This window comes from Centruroides sculpturatus, unplaced genomic scaffold (assembly GCF_000671375.1).
Source record: "Centruroides sculpturatus isolate CEXI.00-Female unplaced genomic scaffold, Cexi_2.0 scaffold161, whole genome shotgun sequence".
NCBI classification, from domain to species: Eukaryota; Metazoa; Arthropoda; class Arachnida; order Scorpiones; family Buthidae; genus Centruroides; species Centruroides sculpturatus.
This window is the reverse complement of record NW_019384373.1, coordinates 714,243-721,014: the sequence shown is the minus strand read 5'-3', so window position 1 is coordinate 721,014 and position 6,772 is coordinate 714,243.

The following is a 6,772-nucleotide window of genomic DNA, read 5'->3' as shown; positions in this document are numbered from 1 at the left end:
GTCAAAAAACGACAACAAAATATTAAATCAAGATTATTCGTTTATTTCGTACTTCTAATCCTTCTATTCTAGTAGCCTTGGACACTTCCTAGTGGGTGTTTTAGCAGCAGCGGTGTCATTCCATGGTATAAATAAAAAATTTCTATTACAAATATAAATAATAATATACTAAATTTATCTTGGCGTACTCTACTACAACGCAGCGAAAAACGCAAAAAAAACGGATCAAGTAATAATATACTGAATTTAATGTTAATTTAATTAATAGCTACACGTGGCTTTAGTGGCCGATTTTGCCATACCCTGAGAGAACCTAGTTTGTCAGCTGTATATAGTGGATATGTCTGAACGCAAGTTTGAAAAAATGTATGATCACAAACGACACTAAGGGTAAGTTATAACCTCCGTATCGTATAATCGTACTGTATTCAGAAAGAAAAGTTTACAATTAATTAAGGTAAATTGACGAATTGCGCATTCGGTAAGTCAGTCTCTATGCAATCAGAAGTTTTGCCGAAAGCAACAAATTGGTTGTAACGTATTTTCAACGACTTCCATATATATATATATATATATATATATATATATATATTACATGTACATCCTCCAATAGTGCATATATTCAGTCAGATATCTATATATATACCTGAATAGTGTATATAATTATACAATAAACCTATATATATAAAATTGCTTGTCCTAACTGACTGACTCATTCAGTCACTGATTCATCATCGCCCAGAGCAAACCGCTGAACCTAAAGAGGTAAAATTTGGTACATAGTTAGGGAACGTCATGAAAACGCTCACTAAGAAGAGATTTTTCGAAATTCTCCCGCGGGGGAGAAGGAAAGGATTAAGTCTTAATCGGAAAAACGGCTTCTACTGTACTATTTTAGATGCGATTTTTTGTTTAGTCTTCATTAAGTACTTACGTGTATGAAATTAATAACATTTCAGACATTGTTATAAATGCTTTTATATATTACTATTTTTAACCAAATGTTCGAACTTTTTTAAATTATAGAACGATTGTAGAACGATTGTAAACGTTCCAGAAAATTGATCAAATTCAAAATAGTTTTATTCTCAGCAATTCTCATCATTCTCGGCGGTAGGTTTATATAACAATTACTATGGTTGTTAAAATACTAAATATAAATGGGGTTTGCTTGCAAAACCTCCGCGGGCAAAGTCGCGGGTAACAGCTAGTATATATATATATTTCAATCGTGGATATATTCGTTATTATATAGTGTTGGTGATTTCTACAGAACACAAACGCTGACCGCCTTGAATTTCGGGGGGAAAAAACAATAATAGACACCAATGATATGGACTTCCACGTTACGTTAAATTTATTTTTAAACGTATTTAATTAAAATATCTTAATTAAAAATGAATATTTCGAAAACAGAGATAAGGATAAAAAATTTTTTAATTTTAATAAGAGTTTAAAATAATTAAATAACTCCTAAGATTACACACTAACAACAAAATATCGTGAGGTCTTACGTAAATGCACTAGTATATTCATGGTTTATTCATTACGAAATATATAAAATTCAAAATTGTCAATGCAAAATAGAGGGCTCTTACGAGCCGCATCATGGCTGCCATCTTCTTTGCTGGTGTATCGAGCACCGAAAAAGTCGGTTGCAGTTTGCTAGAAGAACTCTGGCAGCAACTGGAAGTTACGTTAGATTTTGAACAGCTGTACGCTGATATTTTGAATACGCCCATTGTTCGGCTAGATGCGTAGGATAAAGTTAACGCAACGAGAAACAACACCAGAGTGAGCAGGAAAACGGCGACTATATCCGCACGGTCTGTCCAGTCTCCGCACTAACCTGTCCCTGAGATATTTACCAGAGGAAAACACCCTCTCTATGCTCAGCGGGCCTTCCAAGTGCCAGAGAGACTACCGTGTACCAGTCTCTTGCCCTTCTCTTCTCCTCTTTCGTTTGCCCCGCAATTTAAAAGTTTTTTAGACAGGGACTTCCGACCAATCACAACCCCTTTTTGCCCGAACAGCTTACACTGGGATCCGCCGTCATCCGTCATCCGAGTGAAGCTTACGTAAACGTTTGCAACTTGTTTACATTCAATTATTTACCATATGGCAAATGGTCTAACGTCTGACTCCAGGAGGGTCCAATTGACAAAGCCGGTGCTTCCTTTGTTTTCCCTCTGTTTACAAGTAAACACTTTACAAGTGGTATTACCTGACCACACCTGGGTCCAATTGACAAGGTCGCTCCTCTTTTGTTCCCACTCTGCTACAAGGTCAATATTTTACAATCCAAAACACATTAACCAGTTCTAATTGCTTCGTATTAAATTCACTCATTTTTTTATTGTACAAATATAGACCGATTTTTACTATACCACTTGTAAGAAAAATAGTTTAAAAGTTAAATAAATGCATATTACCGATAAAAACCGGATGTCACTATAAAGTTTGATCTAAAATATGATTTCATGTATATTAGTCTTGAAAGAGAATGTACGGAATATACCAGAATAAAACAATTATCAAGAACTGAATATCACACAACTGTGCACGTGAGGTATTGATGTAACTTTAACATGAAAGCATACTATTCATGCTTTCATGTAACTGAGCTATTGCTAACTACTATAGATTATGTTATAGTACAGTCGACCCCCCATAACACGGGTTCCTATATTACGGATTCCTATATGACGGCTAAAATATTGCGACGGTATTCGTACAAACATGATTAAAAAAACTCCTATAATTCGGTAAAACGTCATCGGGCAGCTGATCTACTTTCCGCTGTTCAGCGCCACGCTACAGAGAGTTTAGGCAGGTAAATTTATTTTACTATCGTCTGTACAGTATTATATATAAATTAGGTACTGTACATATAATTATATATTAATTATATATNTGAATACTGAAAACATACCGACTTTCTGACTTTAATTCTTCTTATGATAATAACGAAAAGAAAATTTAAAATCAGATAATTAACTATATTCAAAAAAGAGACAATTATACAATTTGATTCAGTCTGATATCTGTACTCTAAGCTACAGACATTTGTGCAGTACATTTACAGTTGATGTACAAAAATTACAAACTATTTGTAAAACCTAATTACTAAACAAACCTGAATTGAGTAAAGAATGGTGTAAATTTGAGCAAAGTGATTCTGATAATAGACATTTTTTAATCTATATTTTTAAGAATTTCAGTTGCTAATAGCAGTATTATTAAAATGCACGAGTGAAGTTGTTTGATTTGCAAGTATACAGGTAGGACGTTCTTTAAAGTAGATATCTCGAATTTCTACTAGCATGTTGAACACGGTATATAACGCTTTATATGTCTGAAAAAATATGAAAATGTTTTGATTACTTTATATAAATTAAGTTCAAATTTATTTCATGATTTAGAGTAAATTAATAAGTGCAAATTAAAACATCTGATAAAAATCTGTTTCTATATTCGNTATTAACATATTGAATATACTACACTACATATTACATCGGATGTATTACACTTCAATAAAGTTAAATTATTTTATCTATAAAACTGTAAAATTTGGAACATACTGAAGATTCTGCACATTTTACATTCGGGAAAAATGAGAAATATTACTTTATTTAAATAAGATTTCTTTTTGTTATCATGAATTGTGATATTCCGGCTGCTTTTACAAATTCGATTCTATTAATTTTTTATTATGACAACAAAATTGGTACTTCACAGTTAGAGTTTAGGACTTATCACATTGACTAAATTAACAATACGAGTTTATTAAATTGATAAGACAGAAAGTGACTATTCTTGAAATATTTAATTCATACAATTAATTGTTAATTTTATTCCTGTTTGTTTGTTTATAATAATAGAAATATTATTAACATTAATACATTAAAAACCGAATTATCTTTACACTTCCTTTATGTCTCTGTCAGTGTCTCATATATATTTATTGAGTTAAAATACCATCTGGTACTTAGATAATGTTATACAAATATCTTTTATATCTTGCTACTGACAAATATTATTAAACGAATTAGAAAATTTGGAATAGAATAACATAATATTGACTTTAATAAATATATTGTTTATTTATTCTAAACTACTGCAATATTAAATCTGTGTAATGACAGCAGGGTAGTCCGCTTGAAAACAGGGATACGTAGTGAAACTGTAAATGCAGTATTACTGTTAATTTACAAACAAAACCAACATAATTTACAAATAACTAAATTTTCGCAAATGAAACATTAATGTAAATATCGAGAGTTGAGACAGAAAAATATACGTATAAATGCATTTTTCAGGATTGATAATATTTTAAAAAGGCACCTTCATAATATAATTATTTACATATTTATTTTATACTTTGTGTTTACCGTACAACAATTGATATTAAATGTATAATAAATTACGTTGTCTGTAATAAACTAAAATTCAATGTATCGCATACATATTTTACAAAAGTCTTTTTCAATATTGTAATAAAATTGCTGAATACTGAAAACATACCGACTTTCTGACTTTAATTCTTCTTATGATAATAACGAAAAGAAAATTTAAAATCAGATAATTAACTATATTCAAAAAAGAGACAATTATACAATTTGATTCAGTCTGATATCTGTACTCTAAGCTACAGACATTTGTGCAGTACATTTACAGTTGATGTACAAAAATTACAAACTATTTGTAAAACCTAATTACTAAACAAACCTGAATTGAGTAAAGAATGGTGTAAATTTGAGCAAAGTGATTCTGATAATAGACATTTTTTAATCTATATTTTTAAGAATTTCAGTTGCTAATAGCAGTATTATTAAAATGCACGAGTGAAGTTGTTTGATTTGCAAGTATACAGGTAGGACGTTCTTTAAAGTAGATATCTCGAATTTCTACTAGCATGTTGAACACGGTATATAACGCTTTATATGTCTGAAAAAATATGAAAATGTTTTGATTACTTTATATAAATTAAGTTCAAATTTATTTCATGATTTAGAGTAAATTAATAAGTGCAAATTAAAACATCTGATAAAAATCTGTTTCTATATTCGTAGTAAATTTATTAAATAAGAGATAAAGAAATATATAACTTTTACTTTAAATAAATACTATAATTCGAACTAAATAAATGATAATTGTTTTATATGTGCTTTTAACAGTCTATCACAATGTTAATTATATAAAAACTACGAAATACGAGGCAACGTACCTGTACAGGTGTTTGTTTTGAAAATACAAAGCAATTGCCACAACTAAATCCAATATTCATTTTTTGAAACTTCTTCATGAAATCTAACATCTGTAGAAAATATTTTGTTATTAGTTGACGAATAAAATATGCGTATATATAGTAAATTTTTTTCTTACTTTAAGTTTTGTTTCCTGTGGTAAAGTAGCGGCTCCAAACTTTCTTATTTCTTGAAACGAGTCAAAAGCCTATGACAGCAAAAACAAATTATAATATAAATAGTAGACGATATTATTTTACCGTATTTATACTTACCGATACACAGATTCGAGCAACAACAAAAGAACCTATAATGCCCAAACTAACGTATATTATGGTACTAACACATATAATAATATATGCAGACATATTAAACGATAAACCGCCAAATACAGTATTGTATATGAGAAGAGAGAGAAAAGACAAAATTATTCCGTATTCAAAAAATATATATTCGTTCCATTTGTCGTTTATTTGTTGAATGAATTCGCATAATTCCAGGTGCTTAGAAATAATTTCGTTAACATTTATTTTTAGCCTTATTGAATTTGCTCGTTGTAATTGGACAGACAAGGCTTCGAATCTCTTTTTAATTGCAAATCCAATTATCATAGAAACAGATAGAAACCACATGAACAGTGGCAATTCCAACATAATGCATACATTATGGTATACCAGCAGTGTTGCCGTTCCTAGTACATTTGTACTTTTCTGGTACATTTTGCCCTTTCCAGTAAATTAAAAGTACATATAGATTTTTAGTACATTTTCAGTACATTATAATATTTCAAGTACCATTTACGGTACAAAATAATATTTCGCGCGTTAACGAAAAAATGAGAAAAATTAGTTTAATAAAGTCTTGATATTGTCACTGCTTGCTAATTTAAATTATCCAATCACAACATATAAATGGTGTGTGTCCGTCGACGTCAGCAACATAGATAGTTGCACGTGTAAACGGTCTTTACTCAGTGGTCTTCTGTCATACGTTCAGTTGTCTGCACATTCTCATCAGGACCTTGACAAAATTTTTCATGCCACGTGGTCCAAACAGTTCGACTCCGTCAAACAAAAATAATGAACAGGTAAGGAAATCGATGATTTTAAACTTTTGTCGCCAATAATATCAAAATATCCGTTAAGTCAAAAACAAATTATTACAGAAGATAGTTTTGAAATTGTACGAGTATAAATATTATAAATACTTTTATATTATTTTCTACCACTATAATTTAATTCTTAAATTATGAACTTCAATTTTAGTAATCGTAGTAAAAGAAATAAGGGGTAATGTTACGTATGGTTCCAAAATGGACGCGCTTCCGACTGTTCCAAGGTCTATATAAGAAGATCAGGACACGCGTGATCTACTTCTTGAGCTGCCATTTTGGGGTTTTTTGAGTTGCATGTTTTAAGCAAACTTGTACGAGCAGTCAGTTTTATATGACATTAATTAAACTAAAATTGCATAAATCCTGTAATTTCCAGTCAAAAATATAATAATAATTTCGGATGATTATGCAA